Source organism: Piliocolobus tephrosceles, chromosome 6 (genome assembly GCF_002776525.5).
Source record: "Piliocolobus tephrosceles isolate RC106 chromosome 6, ASM277652v3, whole genome shotgun sequence".
Taxonomy (NCBI): Eukaryota; Metazoa; Chordata; class Mammalia; order Primates; family Cercopithecidae; genus Piliocolobus; species Piliocolobus tephrosceles.
Window position 1 is genome coordinate 70,533,781 of NC_045439.1, and position 15,924 is coordinate 70,549,704.

The following is a 15,924-nucleotide window of genomic DNA, read 5'->3' on the forward strand; positions in this document are numbered from 1 at the left end:
AGAGGAGACTGGTGTTGCACAGTCCTAGCTAATCCCTCGAAAACAGGAAGCGGAGGCTGGGAGCAGAGGGTTAGCGACGGAGTCACAGAAAATTTCCCGCAGTCTTCGAGTACCCCAGCCGCCTCTCCCGGCCACCACACCTTGTCACAGCGCCACCTATAGGAACCAGATTAGATAGCGCTCCCACTGCAGTTTTTGACAAGGTTGGGAACCGCCTTTGAAAATCCACAGAACTTCAAAGCCGGACATTTTTGGTACCCCCTTTCAGATCCCTCTGCACCCTCAACTCTCCATTGACTCCAAAGCTCCGCACCATTCTCCACCATGCTCCAAGGAAAACCCGATCATGTCTTTTCACGATTCACCGAAAACCCACCTTCCATGCCCTACCGGGCTGGATTCTCTTGCGGCGCCCAGGGGCTACTCAAGGACACTGGTAGTGAGCTGTCCTTGCGCCAGGGCGGGAAAGCTGGGGGCGACAAAGAAACTCTGCAGGGAAGGGTGTGGGGAGTGATGGACCCATTCTTCTCCAGTTCATCCTACAATTTGCTGAGGGCTCACGTCTAACACTAAAACCATATCAAGGAGGTATTATTCTAGTTCCCGTTTTGCAAGACATTAAATAAGAGCAGACAAGACACTTGGATTAAACGAAATCATATTGTTAATTAATAGGGGGAAATCTGAATTCCACCATATCCCCATTGTTGTTCTCTCCATTTCCCTAATCTGCAGGAGCACCTCACGCTGGAGCCCCCAAAGAAGCCCCCATACTGCAGGTGTCTACGCTGAAAGTGGACACTCTTCTACCCACCTCCACACTTTAGAAGACAGAATGCCGCCCAAGGCCTCACTACGGGCCAAGAGTCCACGCCGAGGAGGTCGCAGCTGACTGGGTGAGGGCGGGAGACTGCCTGCACGTCTCGTCCTGGCCCCGGCCATCCAGGGCGTCTAGGTGAGGTCCGCAGCCACTGGGGCGGTGCACAACATGTTCCAGGAGCCCCGCGGCCGAGCGGCGCACAGAGGTGCAAGGAGAGGACCGGGAAACACCCTGCTCTTGGCTGTAATTTGTTTCCCGAGTGCCAGTACATGCCCGTGACTCTCTGAGCGCTCTCAGAGCATCAACTCAAGCACCGAAAAAATCCACCTTTGCCTTCTCGGGGATTCTTTGTTGGGTATGCTTGTGTGTGTTTCTTTTTAAGACCACTATAGTAGGAACAAACCAGGAGGTGCCGAGTTGCAATAAAATTAGAACCCGTAATTAACACAGCGAGCTGGACCCAAGTGGCTCGGAAGTGCACGTGGTGGAGTCAGTTGGCCTTCCTCCGCGGAGTCCGGGCTACAGTTGCGTTTTCTTTCTTTGGAATGCATCTTGGAGTCAGGATCAACTCCTTTCATTCCCTGCAAAGAGCGAATAAATAAATCATTTCATTTATAAAAAACGATAATAATAAAGAGATTTCAGCGCACCCTGGGAGAGGTGGTAGCCAGAAGAGAAAGCACGGAAGGTTGTTAGGGGCAGGGGTCACTTTTACTGCCTTGGGAAAATGCATTTTAGCTGCGGCCTACGCGGAATTCGTTCTGTGGGGATTGGGGATACACCTCCGAGTCGAGCCGGAGGGCCAGAACTGCGAAATCCCAAGCTAGTGTTTTCAGGTTTCGGACAAAAACTGCGATCCATACCAGGACCTCAGCGTTCGCATTTTGGCGGAGATCACGAAAGCTCTACAGGCCAGCAGGAACCTTGGGGCTAGGGCAGGGCACTCCTGCAACCTCTTGCGCAGGGGTCCTACGCCTCAGGTCTTCTTCCTGGCTGGGGTTGGCCCTCCCGGGAATTGGGCAATCTCTAATAGGCCCCTCTACCTGCCGGCTGTTCGCTCCAAGAGGCGGATTTGCGGGGTCCAGGGCGAACCCTTTCCTTTTCCCTTTGCCAGTTAGTGCACCTCCTGCCTGACTAAAAATTCTACCCTCACCAGGACCAACGAAAGAGCTGACCTCTCACCTCCTCCACAGCGGCTGTGGCTTTCTAGACAAGCTGCGTATCTGAGCCAGTGGGAGAACAGAGTATAACCACGTCTCCATGGGCACGATTGGAAGGCAGTTCTGGGAAAATTGTGAAAGGACCCAATAATGTTTTCAATGGACACACAGAGGCTAAGGGAGAGAAATGTAAAAATGAAATAAATATAATTTCAAAAGCGTTTAACTCTTTAATAAGCCAAGAGGAGTAAAACACAGTACCATCCTTGCAGAGTAAACCAATTTTGCCAGCAGGTACAAACTGTTGTGTTTTTTTCTAACGAGAGAGGGGGAAAAATGCTGCTTGCATATGATTCACATTTTTCATCAATAAAATGTTTTAAAAGTAATATGAATTAGCCCAATTTTTTTTAGTGGGGTGGGGGGAATCAAGCAAGTGTTGCTGATTTTGTTCAATAGATGCATTGTCTTTTGCAGAGATAAAAAATAATTTGTAAAGTGTTGTTTATGCAGTGAAGCTACCTACACATTTTTAAATCTTAAAGATGTTTAAGTTCATAATGTCATTGCATAACCCATTTTGGTAGTATGTTTATTAAGAATCATATTCTTGGCAGGACATTTAATAAAAATCAGACTAATTAGCAAGGAAGAGCATAGTCGACAAAAAGGACAAAGAAATCTCTTAAGTAGAAAATTTAGAAAAATAAAGAAGAGTGTTTAGACAATACTAATCCTTCATGTTTTATTCCAATTCCTACTGTTCTGTTTACTGTAGTTCTTATGTATTAAAGTGCTACAGTTTGGGTTCTGTTTCTATGCGATATTCAGACTGTAAATTTAATGGCTGCAGGGGGAGAGGAAGGATTGCGAAAACCAGAGATTAGCACCAGAAATGCTGGACCAGTGTCCTATGCACGATGCAGCCATACCACTGAGGCTACCATTTTTGTCAGACTTCTAGGGTGGATATAGAGGACTGCGGAAGAAGGCTGCTTCTATTTCCTGCAGGATCAAAATGCCAGCCCAATACATTGGGTGACTGGTGAGCCACTTCTTAGAAGGATAGAAAGCCAAGGTCATGGCCACAGGGGACCTTTAAAAAACCCCATAACACCTTCCTGCAGGACCAGAGGTGTGAATCTGATGTTCTGGTGAGCTGGCAACACAGATTCCCTTAGCAGTTTTTATTGCCTGAGTGATTCATATTCAATTCCTTTGGGATTGAGTTCTGCCCCACCACATGGTTCCATTCTTGGAGACATCCCTTTCACTAGGGAAAGAAATAATGATCCCATTACTCCATGTAAAAAAACCTTCATAATGCCAGCTTAAGGCTAAAAATGAAATCCCTGAAAGTCGGAAAATAGAAAAGTCAAAATTCTTTTAGTTTGTTCAAATCACCCTGCTTCCCGGGCTATATAATGCATGGTACATTTACAAGCCTCCCCAGCAATGCCATTCCAGCAACCAGGCACTGTTGCTGCTGTGTTTAAAGGGGAAACACTGGAGCACCACTTGACTTGGCAGATTTTCCATTTGTAGTTTGAATGTTTCATGCCAGTAGATTTCAGCACTTTCTTGCTAAAGTACTATACCGCATGCATTGGCAAATGGATTTAAAACTTAAATAAAGCAAATTAACTTATAGGTAATGAAAAGCAATTCAAAACAAGAGACATTCACTCTGCAAATGTTATACATACCTCAAAGATTTTCCATGTACCTAAAACTCTCTAAATCCAGCTGTATCATTCTAGAACAGTGCTATACATTTCTCCAACTCTGAAAGAAAATGAAGTTCTTCAATGGTAATTGATGCAAACAGGTATATTTTCTTCAACACTTCCCTAATTTTTATTTTAGAATTAAACATCCATCCAGTTTTCCCAAGAGGAAAAAATATAGTCAGTAGAAAGATGTGTTATTTAAATTCTGTTTTAAAAATTCAGACATAGCTCATTTATGGATTATAACTTCCAGAAAGAGTCTCCCCTACCTCTTATTTCAATTTTAAAGTAGCTAAATGTATGAATTTTCTTTTAGAACCAGACTTATCTATAATATTTTAGCTGTGAAACAAAATTATTTAAGACTTTCTGTTTTTCTTACATCAGAAGGGATACACACACACACACACACACACACACACATAGGCAGAAAACAGAGGGTTAACCTGGTAGAGTTGTGTGTAAGTTGAGCCATGGCTTCTGGCCACAACATGCACATGATACGTGTGTTTCATCATGGAACTGCTAAGGCACATGAGGGTTTTGGGGGATAAAGGTATTAGGTACATAGGAGACATCATTATTTCTATTAGAGCAATTAGTCTCATGGAGAAATATATACCCTTAGGGCAAAATATACATTGAGTTCTGTAAAAGGAATGAATAACATACACTTGGACATCACTACATAAAAGCTGCACTTTTTTCCTCTACAGAACATTTTTTTGTGTCAATAAAAATGATGAAGGCAAAGCTAGGCAGCCTGGACGTGTCACCAGAACTCAAGGTATCATTTGGGATTCCATAACTCTATGACCCAGCTGTCCAAAAAAAAAAAAAAAAATCTCAAACATATATTTTTAAGCCCTCCTGAAGACATGCTTCTCATTATACAGCTAAGCCTCAATTAACCAGATAAGTCAGGAAAGTATTTGAAGGAGGACATGGTGTCTCCTGAACATTTTCTAATGTCTTTGAACAAAACAGAATATAAGAAAAGGAAGTGTGTGCATGTTGTGCTGTACCTTACAATTTTTTGACATGAAAAACACTTTAGAAATCAACTCAGGTCATTTGCATGCCTTCCCCAGAATATAGTATAAGAGTAGTAGTTCAGAAAAGTGAATCCAAATGAATGCGTCTTTGATAACCACACCTTTCTGGTAAATATAATACTTAGGTAGAGCAGAATGGGGATCATTATATATTACTGTGACAATAGTGAAAATCAAGATAATCTGAAAAGCTGGTTCTTGGGTGAAGAACAGTATTTTGGGAAGGAGGATGAAAAGGGAAGAGGGAATTGTTTTTGTCATAGATTAAAGACAAGACATTTTTTCTCCCTTACCCTAATCCACCCCCACCACTCCAGGCATCTAGGGAAACCTAAATGAATGCTGGGATTAATAGCAGAGGAATATAAACATTGTAAATTAAATTCACTGCTATTTTTGCTACAACAAATATTGCCAACAGGTTTGCATATATGTGTGTGTCACAATACATTTAATCAACTCATTTATAAGAAAAATTTGTCAACTTATCTCTGAAGATAACTCACAGTATGAGATTTTCAGAAACATGTCAAGCTCAAAGGACTGAATTTAGACCCCTTATTTGCTTCTTAAGTCTGCTAAAGATACATGTTCAGCCTATGGGCTGCACTGTAGGTCCATAGGCCTTTTCTTCCCTGTCCTTCCTGGAAGTCAGTACTGACTTGGGGAAACACAAAATCTTTATTTTGATGCATGTTATCACTTGTGTCTAAGAACCTGGCATTAAGAAATGGTAATGAAAATTACTGCAACCTGTACCAGCCAACTAGGGAAAGTTAGGGACACTAGGAGAGTTTGCTTTTTATAGTACTTTATCCTATACTTTTCTCTTGCCTTAACTGCATCACTACTCCTTTCTCTGAGATTCTTTCTTTCTTTCCGTCTTTCTCTTTCTTTTCTTTTCTTTCTTTCTTTTTCTTTCTTTTCTTTCTCTCTCTCACAATCCCCTACACATTCTACACCCATAACTCCCTAGAAGAAAGCAGCATTTTACATAAGATTTTGGTTTTTAAAACGTTCTTTCTAGTTAAAATTCCAAGAAATATTTGAAGGCACACCAGAAAACTAAGCATAACATTACCAAGAAGAGTTCCAGCAACGTTATAAAGCAGTTAGCTTTCTTCATTCAGATTCCTAAACCCATCATAAATGCATATATGCCTGGATCTATCTTGGAGCTTATATTTTAAACAATCCGTGGAAAAGTACATCCAGACTTTTACATGGTTTGGAGAAACTAGCATGCAGCTAACACAAAGTCAACCTTTGCCATCCGTACTTGCTCACAAATCCCCAAAAGCAGGTAGACTGACCTTAGCTACACCACATTAAGGAAACACCAGCTTCCAACAATCCAAAGTGGAGTTTGGGGCAATGAGAAGCCACTCAAAGTTATCAGAGTTCTGTGGCTGTTCTTTGATCCATGGTTTAAGTCCACTCATACAGTTGGACCAGACATGATGATTTTGACAAACTCCAGTTTATCTCCTGGAGCTTTCTTGGAACATCAGTTTGGGTTATTTTCTGTAGTATAGTTGTAGGTGCCAATCTCAGGGCAGCTGCCTTTAAGCTCATGACTGAGGGTGGCGAAAGGTATTCGTTAGTCATCTAACCTCTCAATAGCTGTAAATACCAATTGAATATTTTGAACAACTCACTCTTCAGGTCACATGACAATATGTGGCCATTTGCTTTTTAGATTTCTAATGCATAGTTCGGGGAGCAAACACTCTTTAATAATTGTTAAATATATCTTACAGATCTTCCAAAGAGGAAAAAGTCTCCATCCAAATTTAAACCCAGGTTATGTGCTAAAAATGGGCAGTTGGAACTAAAACATAGCTGTTATTATCTTCTCTACAATAACGCTTACACACTATTATCTTTTCTGCAATAACGGAACTAAAGAATAAAATGTAAATTTTACTGCTTTATTTGCAGGGATGAAGGTCAGAGTGTCAAATTGCAGATTTCGGATCCTCAATAATGGGCCGCTGTGTTTAACCTCCTCAACTTCTTTTCTCCACTTATAAGAAGGAACAAAATAAAATGTTTTGTGGAAGTTTATATTGAAATGAGGTCAGGTAAACTAATGACTGCTTGGTATTTTATGACAAGTTTTATAACCTTGGAGTTGCCATAACTTTCAAACGATCATCAATAAAGTTTTATTGCAAAAGGGTCGCCATGTGTCTGAATGCTTTTGCACATAGTAAAGCTATGCTGCCCCATTGGCTTAGCTCACCAGCCCCTTTTCACCCCAGCCATAAAGTCCTCTTCTTTTTTATTGGAGGTTGAAAAGTCCTCGCGTCTGCTCTCCTCCATCAGGTTGCCAATGTGGGAATGACACAGAAATTAAACTACATGATTAAATAACTGTACACAACCAAATCTTCAAGAATATGTAATAAGATTGCTTTTTAATAAAATAATTATTAATTTGGATTTAAATGGATTCCATTTAATAAAATAAATGACATTGGGAGAGGGAAGTCAGATGAGAGTTTCCTCCAGAAACATGTGTTTGAAAGCTAGATAAGGCCTATCAGTCTACCCGATATACCCAGAGGGCTGCCATTAAATAATTAGGTGCTTAAGGACCGATAATGGTCTCAAGACAAAACAACGAATTGCTAAAGACTCTTCGAGCTGACTGACCGGAGGATCTTAACGATTTAAGAGGCCTCGCATTGCGTCCTAACCTGAATTTTCCCACGGAAGGAAGGGTTGGGCTACAGCTTTTGCTTGCCCGATTGCCGCCTAATACATTCCCTAAACGCTCCCTAAAGCCAAACCAAGAACTGCAAGCGTCCAATTCATGGCATCAGCTGTCAGGTTCAGGTTCGGGTCCGCCTACAACAGCTCTTCCTTGTCCGCTGCTGAATGCTATGTGGAAATGAAGCCGAGAATAACGTCCTGCAATTTAGATGAAGAGAACAGTAAGAAAGATTGCATGAAACGAAGCTTCTACTGACGCGCCCTTCAGACAGGTATTCCGCAGGCGAGGATTGTGACCCGGAGAGAATGCAGGAGTGCTAGCAGAGCGGCGGGAGCGGAAGGAGAGGCAGGACGAAAGTTGGAAAACCGTCCCATCTCGGGACTTGAGTGCAAGAGCCCGCCCCGGAGTCGGGCAGGTCTCCAGGGTGAGAAGGTCCCAGCTGCAAAGTTTTTTGTCCCAGCTCCGGCAGGTCCCCCACCTCTAACCTTCCCTGATTTGCCTGGTTGCTCTCGGGGAAGGGACTGGTAAATACCGCCCTCTCCCGGATTTCCTGAAACTCTCACCAGCGCGCTGAACCCGCTCTTTCCCACGTTCGGCGCCCAGCACTCTGCGTCTGCGCCCACTGCGCGTCACCTTCCCTACGGCCGAGACCACTAGAGCCCGGGATCTGCGGAGGGAACCGGACCTGAGTCGCTGCTGTACCCTGCAACTTGGCTGCGGAGAGCGCGCGACCACAAGCGTCGTTTCTCACTAGGCTACGCGAGAGCCGGCTCATCCCCGGGGGTCCCCGCCAGTCCTCGCCAGCCCGGGCCGACCCCGCGATAGGTCCACAGCAGGCGGAAAACTTCGCACGCCTTCCCGGGCTCACGAACTGCCGACTCCCACCCCTAAAGAGTTCAGACCTGACGGCCCTCTTATGGTGCGTGGCCGCCACCCGGGAGCGGAATGGGGGGATCCCCATGGCGGAGGAGACGCCGTGGACGAATCGGCTCCCAGCTCGCCCCACATGTCCTACAGGTCACTAGTCGAGTCCCTACGCCGGGCGCTCCCATGAGGCACCAAGAGCAGCCACGGCCCAGGGAAGGGCCTGGGTCCTCACTGCTGGAGCGGGCCCCAGTCGAGGGCGCGCAGGTGTCGGGGTCCCCAGCACCCTCCGTATGCGCCGAGAGCCTTAAATGGGGTTCTGAGGCCGGCGCCAGGCACATGGATTACCCCGCGCCACGGGCCATGGCTCAGAGCGCCCGCGAAGCCCGGCTGCCAGGTCCAGGACGCGGCCGGGCGGGGCCCACTCGCTCCCCACTCGCTCCCCACGGTGTTGGCGCGGCTGGAGTCGGGCTGGATAAGGCTGGCGGCCGGCACTGAGATGGGCTGTGGCGCCACCTCCCGAGGACACCTCGCCGGAAGTGAGGCTCCAGCCGGGCCAGCGCTGAGACTCCTCGGCTGTAGCGCGAAGGCCCCCGTCCGCGCGACTTCCCATAATAACGCCGCAAAATGCCTCCAGAAATGCCTGTAGTATAGTGACTGAGCCGGTGGTCGGCGTTAATCTTCCCAAAGTGCTGAAAGGAGGATCTCAGCTCCCAGGGATGAGCTACGTACCCACACGCGCATCCTGGCCCCTGTGCCCCCGCCAGGGGAAGCGCAGAAATGCGGAGACTCCCTGGGACGCCACTGCCTCGCATCACCTACCAAGGGAAGTTACTTTTTTTCCGGGATCACAGACCCCCCACTTCACGTCCCCAAGTCTCCAGCAAGAAGTGGGAGAGGACGTGTGTGGCTCCCCCAAAGCAGGCTCCAGGTTGTCCCCGGGGGAAAACCCTCTGGAAGGGACCTCGCTCTGCTGACCCAACTTGAGCAGGGCCTGCCTGGCTGCGGTCATCTCCACTCCGGCCTCAGGGACGAACCCAGCCGCTCTCTACACCACCACTGGAAAGGAGAGACCCTTTCCTCTTGTATATGCCAAGGAGGTTAGACTTTTTTTTTTTTTTTTTTTCCCAGAGTAACATTTAAAAAGAAATTAGACAGAAGGAACAAAAGTTCTCAGAAGTATAGAAAGAACAGTTTTCTGAGTTAGGTTTCTGATGCTAATTACAGTCAAGACTGTTGAGGGGAACCTCATTCAGGAGTTCTTTTCCATGGCTTCATCTTTGACTCAGTTTGAGAACTTGGGCTTCTCTGTCAGTGAGCACTGTTCACCTGAATAGAAAAATAGCAGAGTGCTAGATAATTTCTGCCTGCACTGCTGTAAGCTGCTGTAAGCGCATCTTATTAAGATCAGCTAAGGCTGTGAAGGGAGAATCTCGGTGTGGAACTCAAGAGATGGATCCTTCTGTCCAGTTATTTCTCGCAGAACAACTCTGGGTTTGTTCTTGCTGTAATTATGCAGCCATTTTAATACTGACCTGAGGAGGCATAGCGGCCCTTTTAAAACTTTGCCCAAGGAGCCATAAGTACCGATTTTCCTTAGTCTAGAATAGCACGCTTATATGTTTAACACATATTTATTGAGAACCTGGTATGTGTCAGGCACTGTGTGAGGTGCTGGGGTACAATGACAAAAGAGAAAGACATGGCCTCACAGACAAGATGAAACATCTGGCTGACAGGATACTCCTCTTAGCTCAGGTTCTCTGTAGGGCTGGCTGTTGCTTGCTGGCAAAGGCAGATTTTCTTTTCCATGCTTAAGGACACTGAAATACAAATCCTCTTTAGAAGTTAAGGAGAAGGAGACCACAAGGGAAGTGGATTTTCCAGTTAAGCTGAAACCTAGCTTCCACATTCCTGAACCCAGGTGGCTGAGGACCCATCTCTTGTTTGGATGATTCACCTGATGTGGTAGGGTCTTCCCTCCTTCCTGTAGCTTCCTTCCTTCCTTCCTTATAGCTTCAGGAGGACAATAATATCATCAAAAGGCAAAAATACCCAGCCAGAAAAAGAGATGTCCATAAATGGTGGCAGGCAGCTGGTACTTCACAATGATACCCTGTTGTAACACAGCAAACTCTGCAAATGCTGGTACCCAGTCAGTAGGGCAGGGCCACTTGTCTGTTCATCTCTCTGCTTCCTTCTTTCCTAAAGACAATTCCCCATTCACACTGTGTACCCTTTGATGTCCTACTGAAGTTGTTCAACAGGCCCACTCAAACAAAGATGGGCAGGAGACCATGTCTGGACCCTTCAACATGGAATTTGGAAAACCCCAAAGGCCAGCCAAAAGGAAAGGTCCTGGATAACAGGCATCAACTTTCTTTTTTATTTTTTTTAATTTTTTAATTTTTTAATTTTTTTATTATACTTTAAGTTCTAGGGTACATATGCATAACGTGCAGGTTTGTTACATATGTATACCTGTGCCATGTTGGTGTGCTGCACCCATCAACTCGTCAGCACCCATCAATTCATCATTTATATCAGGTATAACTCCCCAATGCAATCCCTCCCCCCTCCCCCCTCCCCATGATAGGCCCCAGTGTGTGATGTTCCCCTTCCCGAGTCCAAGTGAACTCATTGTTCAGTTCCCACCTGTGAGTGAGAACATGCAGTGTTTGGTTTTCTCTTCTTGTGATAGTTTGCTAAGAATGATGGTTTCCAGCTGCATCCATGTCCCTACAAAGGACGCAAACTCATCTTTTTTTATGGCTGCATAGTATTCCATGGTGTATATGTGCCACATTTTCTTAATCCAGTCTGTCACTGATGGACATTTGGGTTGATTCCAAGTCTTTGCTATTGTGAATAGTGCCGCAATAAACATACGTGTGCATGTGTCTTTGTAGTAGAATAATTTATAATCCTTTGGGTCATCAACTTTCATATGGGGAGGAGGGCTGGAGGAGAGGAGTGGGAAGTGCCGTAGAGCCTGGGGAGGGGGTTTTGGTGGATTTGGCTCCAGGCTTTATCCCTTTAACCTTTCCCTGTCACTCTTTTCAGAGGCCTCACTTCCTGCCCTTAAATGAAAGCCACAAACCACAGTTCTTGCAAGGCCAATAAACATAATTTCCTTTTTTGATAAGGCTGCTAGAATGAGGGGATACTTATGTCTTACTTTGGCACATGTTGCAGTTTTGTAAAGCATGCTTACATATATTATTTCATTTATTAATCTTGATAAACTTTCACTGTCTGCATATGGGGAATTGGAGACACAGAGACATAAAGTGACTTTTATCTAAAGTGGAAGTTAGCAGAGTTGGGAAGCTTCAGACTTGTATTTCAATACGGCATTTGACAAAGTATTTTATGGTAACCTTGGGACCAATGTGGCTTGGGTGATATCACGGTTGAGTGGCTCATTCATTCATTCTTTGAAATAAACAGCTTTTCTTTTAAGCATAGCCTATGTGTCAGGAACTGAGCTTAATAGTGGAGATACAAAGATAAGCTATTGTGCTTAATGAGCTCACAGATAAGTGAGAGAAGAGACACGTAAAAATATAATCACAGTAAGGCAATAATGTAATGGAATTAGATTCAAAATGCTGTGGAATACAAGAGAGCACCAAAGGGTGATCTTAGGCTGATGAGAGCTTGTTGGAATGCTCTCATATGTAGAAAACATGACATTAGAAAGGTTAAGAAATGTGAAAGTTGGGTATGGTGACTCACATCTGTAATCTCAGAACTTGGGGAGGCCAAGGCGGGAGGATCAGTTGAGCCCAGGAGTTTGAGACCAGCCTGGCCAACGCAGAGAGACTTTCTCTACAGATTTTTCTTTTTAAATTAGCCAGGCATGGTGGTATGTGCTTGTGATCCCAGCTACTCGGAAGGCTGAGGTAGGAGGATTGAGCCCAGGAGGTCGAGGTTGTGGTGAGTCATGATGGTGCCAGTGCACTCCAGCCTGGGCAACAGAGTAAGACCCTGTCTCAAAAAAAAAAAAAAAAAAAAAAAAAAGACTATAAATAACACTAATCAATATATGAGTAAATATAGAATTCTACACTCAGATACAAAATAATTGAACCAGTGTATGAGGATACTGTCAGGGATGACAGTTTAGGTAATTTCAGGGCCTACAGTTGATTGTAAACTCAGCATGAGCCTAGAATATTAATGTTCTTAGTTTGTGCAAATAGAGGTGGAGTATTCAGCATAAGGGTTATTTTCTTTACCGGGGTGGGAACGAGTCTTGTTTCTGGTCTCCCCAAACATTGATAGGTTGATGGTATGTATGTGCAAAGGGAAGCCAGCACATGGTAAAGGATTCTAACCTAAGTCATACTGTATGGCTTATGGAACTAGAATTGTTGACAGAGACTGGAAGGCTTACAAAGTATGGCATAGCTGTCCTCAGATATTTGAAGGGCTATCATGTAGAAAATATGTTGAACTTATTCTGTCAGAGGAGCTCAGCAAAGCTTTTCTCGGTTTATAATACAGAGCCTGATGGAGCAAAGTCATCCTCTATGAGCTTGACTGTCCTTTCCTGCTGGATTCTAAGTTCTATGAATGCAGGGACCAACAGGTCTGATTCACTCTGAAACTCCTGTGTCTTGCACATATAAGTTAATTTCTTTTTTTTTTTTTTTTTTTTTTGAGACAGAGTTCTGTTGCCCAGGCTGGAGAATAGTGGCATGATCTCGGCTCACTGCAACCTCCGCTTTGCAGGTTCAAGCAATTCTCATGCCTCAGTCAACTGAATAGCTGGGATTACAGGTGTGCACCACCATACCCAGCTAGTTTTTGTATTTTTAATAGAGACGGGGTTTCACCATGTTGGCGAGACTGGTCTTAAACTCCTGGCCTCAAGTAATCCTCCTACCTCAGCTACCCAAAGTGCTGGGATTACAGGTATGAGCCACTGCACCAGATGAAAGTCAATGAATTGTTTTTTGTTTTTTCTTGAGACGGAGTCTTGCTCTGACACCCAGGCTGGAGTGTACTGGCACGATCTCGGCTCACTGCAACCTCCGCCTCCTGGGTTCAAGGGATTCTCCTGCCTCAGCCTCCAGAGTAGCTGGGATTATAGGTGCATGCCACTACACCTGGCTGATTTTAGTATTTTTAGTAGAGACAGGGTTTCACCATGTTGGCCAGGCTGCTCTCAAACTCCTGACCTCAGGTGATCTGCCCAACTCAGCCTCCCAGAGCGCTGGGATTACAGGTGTGAGCCACTGCACCTGGTGGAAGTCAATGAAATTTTAATGTAGGAATGAATCAATAAATTATTCCATGCGGTTCCAAAGGAGAGAACTGAGACTCAAGGGCAAAAGTGTAGCGCTGGATGACAAATGAACCCAACTAATTTGGCTATTAGTTAGGATCATTGGTGTAAGTAATGATACATTGTTTAGATGTTTAATTTCAACCTTTGCTCACCTGTTCAGCAAGAAGCTTTTATTACCCTTATTCTTCCAGAAAGGATGCTAACTAAAAAGGTACATGGGCTTTAATGGCCCTTGTGTGGCATTTCAGTTCCATAAGAACTGTAGGACACACCATACATAGGTGCTTAAACATGGGAGGAACATAAGGAGGGGCTAGATCAGATCTTACTTAATCATAACTGCAATTTAGATCTGGTAAGTTGTGGTCCCCAGAGTACCTAGGTCATTTAGGGAAAATGTTGTTGGGGTTTGGCTATGCTCTTTGCTAGTTCAGTGGGTTTTGAACTTTTTCAAAGGGACCGCCTGCATGTTCTATAAAGAAGATAGCAATGAACCCTAGTTGTGGAACCGTGGAACCTCTGAGTAGCCCTAGGGTTCTGAAGGGCTCAGTCCCTGAAGTGCTGGCCTGTTTTACCCCAGATGTGATGGCCATATGCCCTGACCAAACTGCAGTACAAAATTAAGCTTATGTGGAGTGACTTCCAGCTCTTATCAGACCCCAAACTCCTAATTGTTTTTAGTCACCAATTATACTTTGTGTTTTTTGTCTACTGATCTGTATCCAGAGTTTTAGCAAGTAGAATCTTCCTTAAATAATATATGCTGGTCAGCAGATATTGGAGGCTTTCTAGTTCTTAGAGCTCATGAAGACAAATGAGAGGTGATGAGGAGTGTCACTCAGGTGCCAAAGGATGCCAAACTCTGGCCTTTAGAATACTTAATTTTTCCATAATCAAGAAGCCACACATCAGTCCCCTCATTGCCTGTTGCCTACAGCAATAGCATCTCTTTCTACTGAACATCTCAAAATACTTGTGGATTAACATTAGACTCAAGGAAGAGAAAGGAAAGGCATCGTTAGTGCTACTTTGCTGAGGAGGAAATAAGTTATTGTCCTCTCCTTCCGTACCCCTCCATGCATAGAATTAGTTATCTGAACAATTGCTTCAATGTTGCACATAAATATCTCAATGAGAAGGCATATAAGTAATAATAATTATTATTCTATCTTCTGTGCAAGGCATTGTGCTAAGAACACCTCTTACCTTATTTCATCTTCACAATAATCTATAAGAGGCTATTATGATCCTTATTCTATTGATGAAGAAACTCTGATGTAGGAATGTTAAGTAACTTGCTTGAAGTTACGTAAGTGTTGTGTGGTGGACTCATAATCCAGAGCATCTTCATAGCCAGGTAGAGTTATATGATTTATTTCTCTTATCTGATGCTAGCATCATGGAGGGATGGAAACCAAAGGAGTGCAACTTATTTTTTATCCAGCACTACTTTTATTTAAGAATTTATTGTGAAAAGGTATTTTTGCCTAGGAGAGTTCATCTTTTACTTCAATTGGTTTCAATTACTTAGATTTCTTGGTGATCCAGCTGCCTTGAGAAACAACATTCTGTAATACTTAGTCCAGAAAGTGTTGAACATGATCAAATAATATCCAGGTTAATCACATTTTGTATCTGATTCTGTCTGGGTCATTATAGAGTTAGGAAGGCTGTAAGACAGCAAGACTGCTTTCCAGTTTATCTTCCAAATCCTAAAAATAGTACCTACATCTAGTTAATAATAAGAACAGCTAGCAATTATATAGTGCTTGCCTTATGCCAGGCACTTCTGACTGCAGTTCTAAGTCAGGAACTGCAAAATCTCTGCTAGATCTTATTCATTTTAGGAGTATTTCATGGCAAAATGAAAGGTTCTAATCTGGAGTTCTGAGTAAAATTATTCCTTGGTGAACATGATAGATTATCTTCTTGAAAGGGAAGAAAGAGCCATTCAAAAAATATGACTGTGCCAACTTACTCGTTGATCTAAAGTCGTATGTTCTTTCTCTTCTGTGGAAGGGGTAAAAGGGCAAAGAGATAAATTTAATATCCAAGGGCTTACAACACATGGGAAGGAATAGCCATGCAAAAACTAATTACATGTAATGCAATGAGGAATGCAAAACTTTAGGATGATAAAGAATGAAATTATTATATTAAAGATACAAACTATTAATATGCTAAGTGCTTATGTGAGAGAATATAGGAAGATATCATTAATTCTGTCAGGCTAAAATCAAAGACCTCTATACTTTATTCTAAGGATGTTTGCATGTTTAA